The following is a 21,061-nucleotide window of genomic DNA, read 5'->3' on the forward strand; positions in this document are numbered from 1 at the left end:
TGTATTGTTGAATTTGGTTTGCTAGTATGTTGAAGATTTTTGCATCTATGTTCATCAGGGACGTTGGGTGGTAGTTTTCTTTTTTTATTGAGTTTTTGTCTGATTTTGGCATCAGGGTAATGCTGGCTTTGTAAAATAAGTTTGGAAGTAGTCTCTTCTCTTTAATTTTTTGAAGAGCTTGAGAATAATTAGTATTATTTCTTTAAATGTTTGGTAGAATTGAGCTGTGACACCATCAGGTCCTGGGCTTCTCCTTGATGGGGGACTATTTGTTACTGATTTAATAAATCTCTTTACTCATTATTGATGTTTTCAGATTTTCTATTTCTTAAAACTTCAATCTTGTTAGCTTATATGTGTCCAGGAATTTATCTGTTTCTTCTCAGTCATCCAGTTTGTTGGCATATAATTGTTCATAATAGTTTATTATGATTCTTTGCATTTCTGAGGTATTAGTTGTAATGCCTCCTTTTTTAAAATCTCTGATTTTATTTGCGCTTTGTCTTTTTTTTTTTACTTAGTCTAGCTAAAGGTTTGTCAGTTTTACCTTTTTAAAAAATCAACTCTTCATTTCATTAATATTTTATGTTGTTTTTCTAGTCTGTGTTTCATTTATTTCTGTTCTTATCATTATCATTTTCTTCCTTCTACTAATTTTGGGCTTTGTTTTTGTTTGTCTAGTTCTTGCAGGTGTAATGTTAGGATGTTTGAGTACTTTCCTTTTTTGATGTAGATATTTAATAGTATAATTATTATAGTAATTATAATAATCCTTTTTTCTTAGAATTGCTTTTGCTGTATCCCATAGGTTTTGGTATGTTTTATTTCCATTTTCATTTGTCTCAAGAAAGTTTTAAATTTCCATTTTGATTTCTTTATTGTCCCATTGATTGTTCAGAGCATCTTGTTTAATTTTGATGTATTTATGAATTTTCTGAAGTTCCTCCTGCTACTGATTTCTAGTCTTATATTATTGTGGTGAGAAAAGATACTTGATATAATTTTATTCTTTTTATATTTGTTAAGACTTGTCTTGTGACCTAATGTATAATCTATACTGGAGTATGTGCCATGTGAAACTGAGAAACATATTAGACTGAGAAGGATATATATTCTTCAGCCGTATCTGTCTGCTGGGTCCATTTGATCTAGAGTACAGTTTAAGTCTGATGTTTCCTTGTTGATTGTCTGCCTGGACCATCTGTCTATTGCTGAAAGTGGGGTGTAAAAATTCTCTACCAATATTATATTTTAGTCTGTTTCTCCCTTCAGATCTATTAAAATTTCCTTATATATTTAGGTGTTTCCATGTTGGGTACATATATATTTATAATTGTTATGTCCTCTTGCTGAATTGACCCTTTTGTTTTTACATAGTGACCTTCTTTGTTGCTTTTTATAGTTTTTAACTTAAACTTTATCTGACATAAATATAGCTACTTCTGCTCTATTTTGGTATCCGTTTGTAATAAATATCTTTTTCCATTCCTTCACTTTCAGTCTATGTGTATTTGTGTGTCTGTTTTAACACTGCTATTAAGGGAGGAGACCACCCCTCATATTGTCTTATGCCCAATTTCTGCCTCCAAAGAAAGAAAAAGTAAAAACTAACAGGCAGAAATGAAATCCACAAGCAGACAGCCCAGCACCACACCCTGGGCCTGGTAGTTAAAGATTGACCCCTGACCTAAGCAGTTATTTTATCTATAGATTACAGACATTGTATAGAAAAGCACTGTGAAAATCCCTATCCTGTTTTGTTCCAATCTAGTTACCAGTGCATGCAGCCCCCAGTCACGTACCCCCTGCTTGCTCAATCGATCACGACCCTCTCACACTCACCCCCTTAGAGTTGTGAGACCTTAAAAGGGACAGGAATTGCTCACTCAGGGAGCTTGGCTCTTGAGACAGGAGTCTTGCCGATGCCCCCGGCCGAATAAACCCCTTCCTTCTTTAAGTCAGTGTCTGAGGAGTTTTGTCTGTGGCTGGTCCTGCTACACTATAAAGAACTACCTGAGACTGGCTGGGTGCAGTGGCTCACACCTGTAATCCCTGCACTTTGGGAGGCTGAGGTGGGAAGATCACTTGAGGCCAGGAGTTCGAGACAAGCCTGGCCAACATGGTGAAACCCTGTCTCTACCAAAAACACAAATATTAGCTGGGTGTGGTGGTGTGTGCCTGTAGTCTCAGCTACTCAGGAGGCTGAGGCAGGAGAATCCCTTGAACCCAGGAGATGGAGGTTGCCATGAGTCAAGATTACACCACTGCACTCCAGCCTAGGAGACAGAGCAAGACTGTCTCAAAAACAAAAAAAGAACTACCTGAGACTGGGTAATTTATAAAGAAAAGAAGTTTAATTGACTCACAGTTCTGTATGGCTAGGGAGGCCCCAGGAAACTTACAATCATGGCAGAAGATGATAGGGAAGCAAGGCATATCTTACGTGGTGGCAGGAGAGTGAGAGAATCGGGGGAAGTGTCACACGTATAAACCATCAGATTGTTTGAGAACTCACTATCTGGAGAACAGCATTGGGGAAATCTGCCTAATCTTGCTAATTATTTTTTAGATTTTATTTTTGTAGATTTTTTCTTCCTTTCATCCTGTCTTACTTTCTTTGCAGTTAAGTGATTCTGAGAGGTGACAACGTGCTAGCAGCCCTTGCTCGTTCTGGGCGCCCCCTCGGCCTCCGCGTTCTCAGCTGCACTGGAGGAGCCCTTCAGTCCACTGCTGTGCTGTGGGGGCCCCTGTCTGGGGCTGGCTGAGGCCGGAGCCAGCTCCCTCTGCTCCCAGGGAGGTGTGGAGGGGGAGGCGTGGGCGGAAGCCAGGGTTGCATGTGGTGCTTGCCAAGCAGCGTGGGTTCCAGGTGGGTGCAGGCTCAGCAGCCGGTGGGTGTGGCTGGCTGGCACCAGCTGGGCTTGATCAGGGGATGAGCTCCCTCTGGGCTCTCGGAGTGCCAGGGCTAGGTCCTGCAAAGTCCCACGCCAGTGCCATTGAGAGGTAAAGCCAGCTGGGCTTCTGGGTTGGGTGGGGACTTGGAGAACTTTTCTGTTGGGTGGGGACTTGGAGAACTTTTCTGTCTAGCTAAAGGATTGTAAACGCACCAATCAGCACTCTGTGTCTAGCTAGAGGTTTGTAAACACTGCAATCAGCACTCTGTGTTTAGCTAAATGTTTGTAAATGCACCAATCAGGGCTCTCTGTCTAGCTAATGTGGTGGGGACTTGGAGAACTTTTCTGTCTAGCTAAAGGATTGTAAATGCACCAGTCAGCACTCTGTGTCTAGCTAAAGTTTGTAAATGCACCAATCAGCACTCTGTCAAAATGGACCAATTAGCTCTCTGTAAAATGGACCAATGAGCTCTCTGTAAAATTGACCATTCTGCTCTCTATAAAATGGACCAATCAGCAGGATGTGGTTGGGGCCAGATAAGGGAATAAAAGCAAGCCACCTGCACCAGCAGCAGCAACCTGCCTGGTCCCCTTCCAGGCTATGGAAGTTTTGTTCTTTCACTCTTCGCAGTAAATCTTGCTGCTGCTCACTCTTCGGGTCCACGCCGCCTTCGTGAACGTCTACAGCTTGACTCCTGAGGCCAGTGAGACCACGAACCCACTGGGAGGGATGAACGACTCCAGACAGAAGGGACAAACAACTCCAGATGGGAGGAACAAACAACTCTGGATGCGCCAGCTTTATGAACTGTAACACTCACGGCGAAGGTCTACAGCTTCACTCCTGAGGCCAGTGAGACCACAAACCCACCAGAAGGAATGAACAACTCCAGACGCACCATCTTTAAGAGCCGTAACACTCATCGCAAAGGTCTGCTGCTTGACTCTTGAAGTCAGCGAGACCACGAACCCACCAGAAGGAAAAAACTCAGGACACATCTGAACATCTGAAGGAACAAACTCCGGACACACCATCTTTAAGAACTGTAACACTCACCGTGAGGGTCTGCGGCTTCATTCTTGAAGTCAGTGAGACCAAGAACCCACCAATTCCAGACACAATTCTTCTCTAATAATATGTTTTGATTCCTTGCTATTTTTTTGTGCATCTATAATAGGTTTTAGTTTTGTAGTTACCATGAAGCTTACCAAAAACATCCTATTTTAAGCTGATAGCAATTTAACATTGATAGAAAAAGTCCTGTACATTTTACTCCACTATCTCCTATTATGATTTTTTGATGTCACAATTTACTTTTTATACTTCATATTCTTTAACAAATTATTGTAATAATTTAAAAATAGTTGTCTTTCAAACTTGATATTGAAGATATAAGCATTTTACACACTATCTTTACAGTATTAAAGTATTCTAAATTTGACTCCATATTTACTTTTGCCAATGAGTTTTGTATTTTTAGATAAATATAAAAATAAAAATATAAAAATAAATAGTGTTACTCATTACTATTCTTTTATTTCAGCTAGAAGAACTGCCTTAGCATTTCTTGTAATACAGGGCTGGTAGTAATGAACTCTTTCAGCTTTTGTTTGTCTGATAATCTTTTATCTCACCTTCATTTTTGAATGACAGGTTTGCTGGATACAGTATTCTTGGTTGACAGTTTTCTTTTCCTTTTTTTTTTTTTTTTTTTATTAGCACTTTGTATATGTAATCCTACTCCCTCCTGGCCTATAAGATTTCTGGCAAAAATCTTGCTTCTAGATGTATTGGAACTCGTTTTTGTATTATTTGTTTCTTTTCTTTTGCTACTTTCAGGATCCTGTTTTTGTCTTTAATTTTTGATAGTCTGATGATAATATGTCTTGGGGATGTCTTATTTGGATTGGATCTGATTAATGTCCTTTGATGTTCCTGTATGGGGATATTTATATTTTTCTCCATGCTTGAAAGGTTTTCTGCTATTGTTTTTTTTTTTTGAGATGGAGTCTCGCTCTGTTGCCCAGGCTAGAGTGCAGTGGCGCAATCTTGGCTCACTGCAAGCTCCATCTCCCGGGTTCACACCATTCTCCTACCTCAGCCTCCCAAGTAGCTGGAACTACAGTCCTGTGCCACCACACCTGGCTAATTTTTTGTATTTTTTAATAGAGACAGGGTTTCACTGTGTTAGCCAGGATGGTCTTGATCTCCTCACCCCATGATCTGCCTGCCTCGGCCTCCCAAAGTGTTCTGCTATTATTCTTTAAGTAAGCTTTCTATCTTTCTTTCTCTACTTCCTCTTTAACTCTAATGACTTGAATATTTTCATGTTATCCCATAAATCCCAGAAGCTTTCTTCATTTTTTCATTGTTTTTACTTTTTCTTTTCTGATTGAATAATTCCAGTGTTGTGTCTTTAAGCTCACTTATGCTTCTTCTTGATCAATCTGCTGTTGAAAGTTTCTACTGAAATTTTCAGTAGAGTTATTGTGTTATCTCTAGGATTTATAATTTTTGTTGTTTCTATTTCTTTGTCAAACTTCCCATTTTGTTCATGAATTGATTTCCAAATTTTATTTAATTTTCTATCCATATTTCTTGCAGCTCCCTGAATTTCTTTAAAAGCATTATTTTAAATTCTTTGTCAGTCATTTCATAGATCATTTCTTATGGGTCCATTATTGACCCTTTTATTTATTTTTATTTTTTTCTGTGGTGTCATATGTCCTTGAATTTTAAATAATCCTTGTGTTCTTATGTTGATAATTATGCATTTGAGGAGATGGCCACCTTTCCTGTCCTTTGCATGTGTTCTTTGGTGGTGATAGACCTTTACTATTTAGTCTAGATTGGCATTATGGATGGGCTGGCTGGTTGCAACCCTGGACAGGCAGATCTTAGTTGGGTTTTCTAGTTGTGCTGAGTCACTTCCTGTGCTCTGATATCAAACGGTGTTGCTGGCTGTGCTCTGTGGTCCAGTGAGACCACTGGCTGGGATTTGTTATTAGGTGAGGCTGCTAGCTGGGCTCTGTAACCATCTCTGATTGGGTAGAGTTGCAGGTTGTCTTCCCTGGCTGGGAAGTACTGTTGTTTTGCATCTGTGCAGTGTTTTCTATAGTGATACTGATGGTTATAGTGACACATCACTCTGATGTGATGCCTTTGTTGGCTGGAACGCAGAGCAACTACCATGATTCACGTACTGGTTGGTATGAACCCCTTTTCCTTGTCTCCAACTTACCCCTGGTTGTCTAGCCTGATGGCACTCCTGAACATTTTGCATGAGATGAGGCAGAAGAAAGCCTCCTGCAAGGGGTCCCAGAATGTCTTTCCCCAACTTGCCTCTCCCACTGCAGAAGCCATGAGCCTAAGGTAAACCTTTCTGTATGGCATCATGTCATATGGGGGTAGGGGTGGGCAGCACAGTCAATAAAAACTATTCTTCTCACTGTCTGATTATGACTTTTCTCAATTCTGTGGTCCAAGGGGGTGTCTCTCAGCCTTACTTCTGAGTTCTGGTATATTTATAATGGTCTTCTTCCCTGTGGATAATCGCTAGCTGGATTTCTGTGGGTGGGGGATGAAGCTTGTGAACTCCTATTTTACTATCTTGCTGACATCACTTTCTGTTGTTTCTTTTTCTCTACTCATTTTTGTATCTAGAAGTTCTTCCTTCTAATTGCAGCAATTTCTATTTCTTTTGTTGTATTAGTAGTCTTCATTTTCTTATACTATTTTTAAACTAGGGCAATAAATCTTCCATAAATGGTCACACTAAGCATTTGAATTGATTAACTTAATCTGCTATTTATCTATGGTTGCAAATTGATATAACACTAACAACTATAGCTGTAAAAATGAAACACGGATGTAGAAGTCCTTAATGGCAACAGCCTGAGGGTGACAATATAATTAATTGTCCAAACCATGACACTTCCAAGAGTGAAAGGGAGAACTCTTAATAATTAACCTCGGACAGTCTTAGACAAATCAAGTTGAATGGTCACTCTATGTGACTGGCTGGTTGCAACCTCAACAGGCAGACTTGAGTGACAGTTTTATGAATATTTGTTAAAATAATTTCTTAACAAATTAGGGTTCTCTAGTTGGGGTGTGTAAGTTTCTGTGCTCTGAGGTTGAATGGTATTGATGTCTGTGCTCCATGTTCTGATGAATAAAATAAAAAACGGGTAGGTTATCATAATATGGGCTCAAGAAGAAGTGTCAAAGCAGAATCATGTTGTTAAAAAATAAACTGGGCTATTAGGAAAGGCAGAATCGCAATAGATTAAAGACAAAGTTAACTCTCCTGTTTCCAGTTATCACTCATCTGAGTTTCTAACTTCTGCTTTCTGTTCACCTGTTAGGACTTAATAACACTTTATATTGTTCTCTTACCTGGGAAATGTTATTGCTGATACCATCTGGATGCCAGAGTTAGCGTGCCAAACTAATTGTTTCATCCACATCTTGAACTGGGATAGTTGCCTGAATTACTGTGTAGTCTGATTCTAGGTTCTGGTCTTTCCAGCCATGGCCACCTGTGTCATGAGATATGAAAGAAAACATTCACACATTCAAGAAGGAGTAACTTGGAACCTTTACATAGCAGCCTCATCTGATGACAGATTCCAGCTTGTGGTCTCACTGGACCATGAAGCATAGTCAGTAATACCATTTAGCCTTAGAGCACAGGAAGTCACCTAGCACAAGCAGAGAAGCAGACAACAAGATCTTCCTGTTGAGGCCGCAACCAGCTGGTCACATAGAGTGACCACTCAATCAGACTTGTTATAATATGGGCTCAAGAGGAAATGTCAAAGGGAGAATCATGTTCTTAAAAAATAAAAGGGGTCATTAGGAAGGAGAGAATCTCAATGGATTAAAGACATGGTAAAGGTGGAGCCAACACGACTGGCTACTTGTATTAAAGCATGGCAATAAAAACTGAATAAGAAATGGAGATGTTTTCATGTGAGGCATGTGGAAGCTATGAACAATTTTTTCTATGATCGCATTTTTTCATCCTTCATAACTTTGGGCCTCTCTTCATGCCTCTAAGCAACACCTGTAGGTGTTGCTTCCTCCTTTTACTCTGTTTCTCTTACTTAGAAAAAATGCAAAATGAAAGTTTATTATTTTATTGTATTTATTAGATATCACTTTATGTTTCTCGTTAATTAAAAGAATCAGTAAGTAGAATATTTGTTCACTTTTTAACAAAGAGAACAAAAAGAGCTAAATTGAATTACTTTTAACTTATGTGGCCTTTGATTTTTTTTCTTCTGTTCTTGTAGATCATAGGTTCTTTACTGGAGGGAACAAAGTTCCTTTTCTTGATTTAAGTATTTTAATTATATGTAGAACTTGATGTGCTTTATAGTTATTGTTGCTTTTAGCCAGTTACCATCTGGATAAAGAGAGAAATATTAACATCTTCATTTTACTGACAAAAGAATTGGAGAACAGAGAAGATAAGCAATGTGTTCCAGATCAAACTAGGACAGTAAAATTAACATTAAAATTCAGTGCTTTGAATTGTTATTCAGATTATTTTTCAAAATGTTTAAAAATATCAAAGAAATTATCTTAACAAATATTCATAAAACTATCACTCAGTATCTTTTTATTAATATTTTGCAAGTTTAGGTAATATTTTTCTTTCTGTTTGAAAGAACACATATTTCTAATACAGTTGAAGTTCTGCTTGTACTCTTTCATGCTGGCATTCCCCTTCTTCCTTTCCCAGAGGTAATCATTTCTGAATTGGGTTTTAATCATATCAGATATTCTTTTATACTTATAACTCATATATATTAGCTTACATATGATAAATAGCACTGTTCTTTTATTGAAAAGTCTTATGTAAATTGGACAGTATATCATTTTGCAAACTGCTTTTAATCACCTGATCATCTTTTATTAATAAATATTTATGTTGCTGTACATGCTTTAAGTTTATTGTAACTGCAGTTTCACATTTTATATATTGTATGAATATCCCCTGATTTACAAATTATGAAAATTTAGTCATTTTAGTCTAGTAATGAATATACAGATTCGCCTTTCCATTATATTTCATAGCATGCATTTATAATACTTACATGATTTCACTACAAATTGTTACAGGGGAACATATTCTAGTCATGTTAACAGGAGTAAAACATTTTCTTTTTGAAGTTTTGTAACAAATGACCTATCTATAGTGTTTCTTAAGTATTTAAACATAGAGTTTCTGCTTCATTTAGAAACAAAGACTATCTCATGACATGTATCTACACTGGTATGATATTTAGGAAGTAAAACTAAATATATAGATGAGTTTCATTTATATACTACATAGTAAAGTATGAATTCAATGAAGGTAGCTATTCCAGAACACTGTAGTGGAAAATAATAAAACATTTAGATTTTGGGCTATTTACTTTTGTTTTCTTTATTGACCCAAATAGAAATATTATTGTTTCTGCTCATGACAGAAAATCAGGGAAATTATAGAGAATACTTAAGTAAATTATGCTCCATTTATTCACAAGATGGGATATTATGCAGGCAATAAAATGATGCTTAACACAAATTTGAATTAACACTAGGAACTCATATTAAGAGTCAAAATATGTAAATAAAAATTACATACAATACTATTTTTAAAAAGGTAGAGAAGAGCCAAAAAGGAAAATACTACATTATTAAACTTAGTTTCTACATTCCTGATATTCCAAATATTCTCAATCCTGACTGTGCATCAAAATTTCTTATAAGAAAATTAATATGGTTATGGCTTAGTCTACATTTATTAAATTAGAATCTATAGAGGTGGGGCTTCTATGGATTTTGGCCTTCGAGGAATTCCACAGCAAATTATGATTTACAGGTTTGAGAACTAGTTGGTTAAAATATAAATCACAGGCCGGGTGTGGTGACTCATGTCTGTAATCCCAGCACTTTGGGAGGCTAAGGCAGGTGTATCACCTGAGGTCAGGAGTTCGAGACCAGCCTGGCCAACATGGTGAAACCCTGTCTCTACTAATAATACAAAAATTAGCTGGGCGTGGTGGTGCATGCCTGTAATCCCAGTTACTTGGGAGGCTGAGGCAGGAGAATTGCTTGAACCCAGGAGGCAGAGGTTGCAGTGAGCCCAGATCACAACATTGCACTCCAGCCTGGGCGATAAGAGTGAAACTTCATCTCCCCCCCACCCCAGAAAAAAAAAAGAATAAAATTAAATAAATAAAAATAAATCACAACAAAACAAAACTAAACTGTAAAATTATATTAAACTAAATATAGTATAGGCCATGTAGGGGCAGAAGGGAGGTGATCCCTTTCCTCTTCATCGTGAAGCATCATGGCTGACACCCCTACAACACATAACAGGTTAACAAGAGAAAAGCATGACAAATTTATTATGTTGACACATATGTATGAGAATCATACAAAATATGAACTCAAAGAGGGACCAGATCATTTAGGCTTAAATGCCCTCTTCATAAGGGGGAGAAAAATGGGAGAATGAATAGGCTCGATGCTAAGAAAATGGTTACTACATGTTTCTTTTTGGGTGCTGGATGGAACAAGTTACAGGGAAGTGAGAGGTAGAACCGCATGGGAACAAATGCTGTCTTATTATGCAGATAAAGTTACCTCATGTAATCTCTCTGAGTTCCCTCAGAAGAAAAGATGAAAAGCCTATATGGGTGTGATGATGACTCCCAGTTTCTTTTCTGGTGGTGGATCTTTCCTGGTTATTTGATGGGATTCTTGCAGAGGGGATATAAGACAACTGCATTTCTTTTGGAGAAATTTCTTCTTAGTCAAATAAGAGAATTCCAAAGAAAGCACCTTCCTGGACTTGGGGGTGTGGGTGAGGGCCTGACAGGGTTAGAGAGACCTCAATTCTGGGGAAGCTTCTAAGACTTCTCAGCATAACAAAGTACCAGTCTTTGGGGTATCACGTTTGAACCCCTAACAAGCAGGCTTGTTGTAGGAGGAAGATAAAAAGATACCATATTCATGGATGGGAAGGTCAATATAACAAAATTCTCATGATTCCCACATTAATTTATATACTGAATGCAATAAAATATCACCTGAATTTAGTGGAACTTGGCAGAACTATTCTGTAGTTTATATGAAATAATCAAGCCAATGAGAATAGCAAAGAGATAGAAAAAATGACTATAATGTTATAAATTTCAATATTTTATGAAGATTAAACAGATGCAATACAATTAAGTGATTAGGTTCAACTGAAAATTGGAAGGCAAGAGATTACCAACTGGAACAGATCATTTGGAAGTTAAAAACATTGATGTAAATTGCAAACAAGCAAAATAGTGTTAAACAGTGAGTTCAGAATCAAATAACTGAACTCGACATCAAGAAGTCATGTGTTTAGCACTAATTTTTATCAAATTCCCACTGAAATAATCAAATAAAAAACCAAGGGAAAATAGTTTATTAGCATTAGAAAGTAAATGTGTGGGTACCTTTTTATACCTTAAATTTGAAAAGCATTGCAAAACGGGAATAATTAAGAAATACTTGTTTTGCTAGATATTAAAATATTATAAACCTCTGAACAATATATTAGAGCATAAATAGACAGATCAAAGGATTAGAATAGAAAGAGGCAGTTATAAGTGTATAAATGCCTAGTATGTCATTTAAGATCAATGGGCAAAGGATGAATTGTTAGATATATGTGTTGGGAAACATGGCTAAATATTAGTAAGAAGACAGAAGAAATACTTATATTCTACTTTATATCATATAATAAGTTACATGCTAGGTATATCAAAACTGAGAAAATTCAGAAGAAGGAGATTTTATACCCTTATAACATTGCATTAATCCGTTAACATAGCCTGGCAAATTTTACTATATTTATCTTACCAGCTTGCTTTACCCTCTCTAGTGACTCAAGTCTTCCTCTAGTCTCTCAAAATCTCCAAATATTTCTTTCCATTACTCAAATGAAGATCTAACTCTCTTTTTTAACTTTTTTTCAGGTTTAGGGGTACACATGCAGGTTTGTTATATAGGTAAACTGTGTATCTTGAGAGTTTGGTGTACAGATTATTTTGTTACTCAGGTAATAAGCATAGTACCTGATAGCTAGTTTTTTGAATCTGTCCCTTCTCCCACCCTCCATCCTCAAGTAATCCCCAGTGTCTGTTCCTCTCTTTGTGTCTATGTGTTCTCATTGTTTAGCTCCCACTTACAAGTGAATACATGCTGTATTTGTTTTTCTGTTCCTGCGTTAGTTTGCTTAAAATAATGGTTTCCAGCTCCATCTATGTTGCTGTAAAGGACATTATCTCATTCTTTTTTATGGCAGCGTAGTATTGCATGGTGTATATGTACTACATTTTCTTTATCCAATCTACCATTGATGAGCATTTAGATGTATCCCATGTCTTTGCTATTGTGAACAGTGCTGCAATGAACATATGTGTGCATATGTCTTTATGGCAGAATGATTTATATTCCTTTGGGTATATATTGAGATTGCTGGATCAAATAGTAATTCTGTTTTAAGTTCTTTGAGGAATCACCACACTGATTTCCACAATGGCTGAACTAATTTATATTCCCACCAGCAGTGTGTAAGTATTCCCTTTTCTCCACAGCCTTGCCAGAATCTCTTATTTTTTGGCTTTTTAACAATAGCCATTCTGACTGGTGATAGATGGTATCTCATCGCGGTTTTGATTTGCACTTCTGTCATGATTAGCAATGTTGGGCATTTCTTCATATGCTTGTTTGTCATGTGTGTTTTCTTTTGAAAAGTATCTATTCATGTCATTTGCCCACTTTTTAATAGGGTTGTTTGTGTTTTGCTTGAAAATTTGTTTAAGCTTCTTATAGGTTCTGTATATTAGACTTTTGTTGGGTGCATAGTTTGCAAATATTTTCTTTGATTCTGTAGCTTGCATGTTTACTCTATCCATAGTTTCTTTTGCTGTTCAAAAGTTCTTTAGTTTAATTAGATTCAATTTGAAAATTTTTTTGTTGTTGTTGCAGTTGCTTTTGGCATCTTTGTCATGACTTTGCCAGTTCCTATGTCCAGAATGGTATTTTCTAGGTTACTTTCCAGGGATTTACAAATTTATGTTTGACATTTAAGTATTTAATCCATCTTGAGTTGATTTTTGTGTATGGTGCAAGGAAGGGGTTCATTTTTAAACTTCTGCATATGGCTAGCCAGTTATCCCAGCCTTGTTTATTGAGTAGGGAGTTCTCTCGCTATTGCTGATTTTTGTTGACTTTATCAAAGGTCAGATGGTTGTAGGTGTGTGGCTTTATTTCTGGGCTCTCTATTCTGTTCCATTGGTCTACGTGTCTGTTTTTGTACCAGGACCATGCTGTTTTGGTTACTGTAGCCTTGTAACATAGTTTGAAGCCAGATAATGTGATGTCTCCAGCTTTGTTCTTTTTTCCTTAGAATTGCTTTGGCTATTCGGGCTCTTTTTTGGTTCCATATAAATTTTAAAATTATTTTTTCTAATTCTGTGAAGAATGTCATTGGTAGTTTGATAAGAATAGCATTGAATCTGTAAACTGCTTTGAGCAATATGGCAATTTAAATAATATTAATTCTTCCTATCCATGAGCATGAAATATGTTTACATTCATTTGTGTCATCTCTAATTTATTTGAGCAGTGTTTTGTATTCTCATTGTAGAGATCTTTCACCTCTCTGGTTAGCTGTATTCCTAAGTATTTTATTATTTTTGTGGCTATTGTGAATAGGATTGCATTCTTGATTTGGCCCTCAGCTTAGATGTTGTTGGTGTATAGGAATGCTACTTATTTTTGTACATTGATTTTGTATCTTGAAACTTTGATGAAATTATTTATCAGATCAGGAAGCTTTAGGGATAGAGTATATAGGGTTTTCTAGGTATGGAATCATTTCATCTGCAAGTAGGGATAGTCTGACTTCCTCTCTTCATATTTGGTTGCCTTTTATTTCTTTCTCTTGCCTGATTACTCTGGTCAGGACTTCCTCTTTTGAAGAGGAGTGATGAGAGAGGGCATTCACAACTTATTCCAGTTTTCAAGAGAAATGCCTCCACTTTTTACCCATTCAATGAATATCTAACTCTCATAGAGGAAAGAGAAGCCATCAGTTGGTTACTATTTAAAATATTTGAAATAACAAAACCCAAACTAAAAGTAATCCATAGAAATAAAACAAATAAGAAAAACATCAATTTATCAATATATTCTCCCATGTTGTTTTACCCTGTTCTCTTGCTTCAGTGGAGGTGGTGTCTTTGTTATTTCACACTAAATTCTTCATCTATCCTTTGGATCTCATCCTTTCCCATGGTATGAGGTACAGACATACGTCAGAGATACTGTGGGTTTGGTTCCAGACCACCATTATTTTAAAAAGTCACACAAACTTTTTGGTTTCCCAGTACATATAAAAGTTATGTTTACAGTATATTGTTGCCTGTTAAGTATGCAATAGCATTGGTCTAAAAAACAATGTACATATCTTAATTTAAAAATACTTATTGCTAAAAAATGCTAATGATCATTTGAGCCTTCAGTGAGTTGCAATCATTTTGCTGGTGGAGGGTCTTGTCTTAGTAGTGTTGATGGCTGCTGACTGACAATGTGGGGGTGGAATTGAAGGATAAGGTGGTTATTGTAATTTCTGAAAATAAGACAACAATGAAGTTTGCCACATCAATGAACTCTTTCATGAAAAATTTCTCTGTAGCATGAGATGCCAATTCTTTGAAACTTTGAAGCCAGGCATTGACTTCTCCTCTCTAGCTATGAAAGTCCTGGATGACATCTTCTTAAATATAACACAAGGATGTTTTGTCTCCATTTAAAATCTGTTATTTAGTGTAGCTACCTTCATCATTGATCTTAGCTAGATCTTCTGGATAACTTGCTGCAGTTTTCCTTCCTTCCTTCCTTCTTTCCTTCCTTCCTTCCTTCCTTCCTTCCTTCCTTCCTTCCTTCCTTCCTTCCTTTCTTTTTCTTTCTTTTTTCTTTCTTTCTTTCTTTCTTTCTTTCTTTCTTTCTTTCTTTCTTTCTTTCTTTCTTTCTCTCTCTTTCTCTCTCTTTCTTTCTTTCTTTCTTTCTTTCTTTCTTTCTTTCTTTCTTTCTTTCTTTCTTTCTTTCTTTCTTCTTTTTTGAGACTGAGTCTTGCTCTGTTGCCCAGGCTGGAGTGCAGTGGCACTATATCGGCTCACTGCAACCTCTATCTCCTGGGTTCAAGTGATTCTCCTGCCTCAGCCTCCCGAGTAGGTGGGACTACAGGTGCCTGCCACCATGCCCGGCTAATTTTTGTATTATTAGTAGAGACAGGGTTTCACCATGTTGGCCAGACTGGTCTCAAACTCCTGGCCTCAGGTGATCTGCCTGCCGTGGCCTCCCAAAGTGCTGGGATTACAGGCGTGAGCCACTGTACCTGGCCACTTGCTGCAGTTTCTACATCAGCACTTGCTGCTTCACCTTGCACTTTTGTGTTACAAAGATGGCTTCTTTTTCTTAAACCTCATGAACAAAGCCTGCTAACTTCAAACTTCTCTTCTGCAGCTTCCTCACCTCTCCCAGATTAATCATTTCTAGCTTTTGAGTTAAAGTGAGAGATGTGTGACTCTTCCTTTCACTTGAACATGTAAAGGTCGTTGTAGGGCTATTAGTTTGCCTGATTTCAAATTGTTATGTCTCAGGAAATAGGGAGATTCAAGTCAAGGGAGAGAGACAAGAGAATTACTGGTTGTTGGAGCACTCAGAACTTGCAAAACATTCATATTGATTAAGTTTGCTATCTTATATGGCATAGTTCATGGTGCCCCCAAATAATTACAATACTAAAATCTAAATCACTGATCACAGGTCACCACAACACATATAATAATAATGAAAAAGTTTCAAATATTGCAAGAATTATGAAAATGTGACACAGAGACACAAAGCAAGCACATATTGTTAGAAAAATGGTTCTCATAGACTTGCTTGATGCAGGGATGCGGATGCCACAAACCTTCTATTTGTAAAAACAACAACAAAAGAAAAACAAACAAAAATACCCCACAATCTCTGCAAAGCACAATAAATTGAAGAGTAACAAAGTGAGGGTTGCCTGTATTTTAATGGTATTCCTCACACTTCTTTCTATTGTATCTTCAATGTCTTTTTCTCTATTAAATTTTTTCTCACTAGCATAACATGCTCTCATCACTTTCTTTCTAAGAAAATCATATTTTTATACATTTACTGCCTCATTCCTCCTATTCACAAACTTTTGGGAAAGTGTTTTTTCACTCTTGTCTCTCATTCACTCCTTTGCCCACTCTTACCTTCATCCTCTCTGACCTAAAACTGCTCCAATGAACTGCTCTCCTTGAAGAAAATTTTATTTTTGCTAAATCTAGTGAACACTTTACACTTGCCCTCTCAGCACCTTTTGTTCTAAACATATTTTTAAGTTTACACATACAATATACATAGTGTAAAAAGCACAGATTTTAAGTGCTTTTTAAGAAGCAGATTTTATATTGCTCAAAAAAGTTTTACAAACTGAATACACCAGCATGGCTACCGCTCAGAAAAATCTATAGAATATTACCTGTAGCCTAGAAGTCTTCTCCTTGCCTACTACCAGTCATTTCCTAGAAGTAACCACTGTTTTGACTTCTCTTACCACATGTCAGCTTTGCTTATTTTAAAAAATAGAACCTGAACAATATGCACTCCTCAGTCTAGCTTCTTTGGTTCAACATGTCTAGGGGAGCCATCCGTATTTTTGCATGGGGCAGTAGTTTTGTTTTCATTTTCATTGTGGAATAATATTAAATTATATGAAAATCCCACAATTTATTTTTGCATTGTGGGTGATTTATGTGGGTTGTTTCCAGTTTTTGGCACTGCGAATAAAGCTGCTATAATAGAACTGGAACATTTGGATAGCCAAAAGTTAAACCTTGACCTCTAACTCATGCCATACTTGTAATCAATTCCAGACGGATCACAAAACATTAAACAATAAAGATTTGAGAAACATGAAAAAATATCTTTATGACTTAGAGCAGGCAAACATCTCTTAGGCAGGACATAAAATGCACTAATCATAAAAGAGATTGATTATTTAGACCTTAAAATTAAAAAATTTTGTTCCTCAGACACCATTGCAGTAGTAAAAGGCAAATCACAGACTGGGGAAAATATTTGCAGTAATAGATCTGAAAAAGAACTCATATCTAGAATATAAAAATATGCAAACCTATAAGGAAAAGATTCTTTTACTTTAAGTGCAATTGGTGCAACTACATTGGAGATGTCTTAGCAATACATATCTACTAGAACTGAAAATACTCATATTCTAAGAACCAGCAATGTCATGCCCAGGTAAATACCCAACAGAAATGAGTACACCAAAAGATATGTCTCAACCTCATTTGACACAGTTGAGCGCTCAAAAGCCCCTCTTTTCTTGGCCTTTATACTCTTCTTGTTTTCTTCCTATCTACTTGCAGTTCTACCACCAGGGGAAAACCATTATTAATATTTCAGCATATATTCAGTAGGATGCTGGTAAATATTTAACTATGACCTCTTTGAAAAAAGCCCCTAATTTGTCGCCTTTGCTGACTTCCATGGTATAAATATTCCCACTGTGGCCTATTTCAAGCTACCAATTTGATATCAACTAGCTTGTAAGATTCCTTGAAAAATTTAAAATCAGCTCTTCTGAATAGATATGAGCTGGCTCTTGTATATCACAATAAACATAGCCAAAAGGTAGTAGTGGTATAGTTAGGAGATTCTCCAGATTTCTTTATTCCCAAAAGCATTCTGTGCTGCACTAGTTGTTGTACTTGAGGCAGCACTTGCAGCTGCTTTCTGTACAGTTTCGTTAGGTATTATATAACGGAGCTGAAAAATTCGTACTGCCTAGTGACATACCTGTTGTAACACCTTAGTGCAACACATTACCTTTTCTATGTTTAGGTGTTTAGATACACAAATACCATTGTGTTACTATTGCTTACAGGTCACAAAATGTTCTGGGACTTTCTTAAAAACTAGTAGCCATTGGCCGGGCATGGTGGCTCATGCCTGTAATCCCAGCACTTTGGGAGGCCGAGGCGGGTGGATTACGAGGTCAGGAGATTGAGACCATCCTGGCTAACACGGTGAAACCCCGTCTCTACTAAAAACACAAAAAAAAATTAGCTGGGCACGGTGGCGGGAGCCTGTATTCCCAGCTACTTGGGAGGCTGAGCCAGGAGAATGGCGTGAACCCAGGAGGTGGAGCTTGCAGTGAGCCGAGATAGCGCCACTGCGCTCCAGCCTGGACGAAAGAGCGAGATTCCGTCTCAAAAAACAAACAAACAAACAAACAAAAAACTAGTAGCCATTGTACAAAATAGCCAATGTATCTTTTGAGACATAGCTAGTGAAATGACCACAAACACTGTGAAAAGAGCTGCTCTGATTATCAATATGATTCTAACAGAAGTACTTTTATGGCAACCAGTAAGGAATGAAGTCCAATCACAATTGCCCCAGTTATGAAGTTCTGCAGCCTGGAATTTGTTTACAACAGCCCAGCATTTATGGATATAAAAGAATACAAAGAATCTGAAGGAATTTTCATTTTGTATAGTGGTCTGTACAAAAAGAAAAATAAGCAAAGAGTAAAAAGCAAGAACCAAGATACTCAATCCAAAATTGACATTCTATGTAGGACTAACACAATATCAAGCCCGACGTCAACAGATTTTAGGCAAAGTCATCTCACCTGACCCAGGTACAGAGAGAAAGACAAGGTAAGATTAAAGCCCCTTCCCCACCCAATACCTACATAAATATTTTAAATTATAATATTCCATTGTTTAGATTCAACATAGATTATTTAATTACCTTATATTTATGGATGTTTATTTTCCATCCATTTTACCATTATAAAAACGACTTAACATTATTGGACACGAGCATATTTGCACAATTGTCTTTATGTTTCTTAGGATTAATTCCTGGATATAAGACATTGGATTCATATGCTTTCATGAAATTGTCATGAAAACATACATTTTCACCAATGATCTCACTTCTACCCTCACCAACATTTCTTGTCTCGCCTTTTGAAGGGATTGCTTCTGAACTAAACAACCAAAGACAAGTCAGAAATCTGGTGACTTCCCTTTTCAGGAAATTTTACTTGATTTCTGTGATAGTTAATTTTATGTGTCATCTTGGCTGGACTATAGTAGCCAGTTGTTTGGTCAAACACTAGCTATATGTTACTGTAAATATATTGTTTAGATATGCTTAACTTTTACAATCAGTTGACTTTAACTAAAGTAGATTTTCCTTCAGATATGGGTAGGCCTCTCCAATCTGTTGAAGGCCCTAAGAGAAAAGACTGAGGTTTCCCAAAGAAGGAATTCTGCTTGCAGACTGCAACATGGAAACCATGCCTGGAAAAGCCTTGGGACTCAAAGCTGCAACATGCAGTTCTACTACCCGAATCTCCAGGCGATTGGTTTGCTCGACCCCATAATCACATGAGCCATTTCCTTAGCATAAATCTGTTCCCTGCTGTATATATTTCTAACTTATATATATGTATATGCATACACGTGCACACACACAGTCCTATACCACATAGTGACATTCCAGTCAATGATGAACTGCATATATAATGGTGGTCCCAGAAGATTATAATGGAGCTGAAAAATTCATATCACTGGATTACTTAGCTGTTGTAACATCTTAGTGCAACACATCACCTTTTCTATGTTTAGATATATAAATAATTACCATTGTGTTACAGTTGCCTACAGTATTCAGTATGGTAACATGCTGTACAGGTTTGTAACCTAGAAGCAACAGGCTATACCATATAGCCTAGGTGCATAGTAGGCTGTATCATCTAGACTTGTGTAAGTACGTGCTATGATGCCCACACAATAACGAAGTCACCTAATGATGCATTTCTCAGAAGGCATACCTGTTACTAAGTGATGCACGACTGTGTATGTATTTATCTATCTATATATATAGCTAGCTAGATAACTAGATATGTGCATGTGTGTTCTGTTTCTCTGCAGAACCTTAATACAATTTCTAACCTACACATTCACCATGGAAACTTAATTCAATTTTTTTGTGTGTTCTACCCCTTCTGGAAAGGAACAACAAATCTCATTTTTGAGGTTAGCTACTCTCTTGGCTTAGAAGTTCTTTTAAAAGTTGAGTCTCTGCCTTCTTCTTTCTGGTTAAATAATCTGTTTCCCTCCTTAGAAATCTAATTTTCCACTTCTTTCATTATCTTTGTGACTTTCATTTGAACACTATTTAAGTTCCCCTTGTCCTGTTTTTGTTGTTAAGTTGAGAAACATATTAGAGAACTCAAAGAACAAGTTATTGCATCATATTTTTCATCCTAGGATAATTTACTTGAGAGTTCACTGGAGAAGTTGAATCTAATAATCTTGACATGTATAAGATGTTCTATGATAGTTCTGGAGTTAGCCATGACTTCATTTTTGAAGTTAAGACAGCTTTTAAAGCAATTTTTTAACAGTAATTTTCACAAGAAGCCAGGGGCTATCCAATTGATGCTTAAAACAGCTTAAAACATCATTCCATTGTCAGATTTATTGCCTAATAATTTATGTGATGGCTAATTCAAATTATTTTGGAGAAAATAGTATGGTTAAATAAATGGAATTGAGTCATATAGATAAGTACAAGGAATGTGCTGAGACATCTTCTTTTGATGAGTAACTAACATAGGTCACTTGTCATTGCTTGGTTCTTTGCATTTTGATAGAAATAATGCATTCTCTTCAAGAATGAATGTTTGGAACAGATTCTATTTTGGAGCCTTTATATAACTCTAGTCATGACTAATCACACAACTCTCTCTCTTCCTTCTTCACTTTCTTCATTATCATCCTCCTCATCAAATTTTATAGTAAGGTTATAGTGAGCAGAGAACTGTTATAGTTATTTCAAATGCAAACAAACCAAACCAAGCAAAACCAAAACCAAAAACAAACAAAACCAAAATCAAAACCGAAAAGCAAATGTAAACTATGGTCTTGTTCCTTAAGCAGCATATGATTTCAGTAGAGCATAGAACAGATGGATGTACAAAGACAACTGTAATACTGGAGTCAATTGA

This window comes from Hylobates moloch, unplaced genomic scaffold (genome assembly GCF_009828535.3).
Source record: "Hylobates moloch isolate HMO894 unplaced genomic scaffold, HMol_V3 SCAFFOLD_23, whole genome shotgun sequence".
Classification (NCBI taxonomy): domain Eukaryota; kingdom Metazoa; phylum Chordata; class Mammalia; order Primates; family Hylobatidae; genus Hylobates; species Hylobates moloch.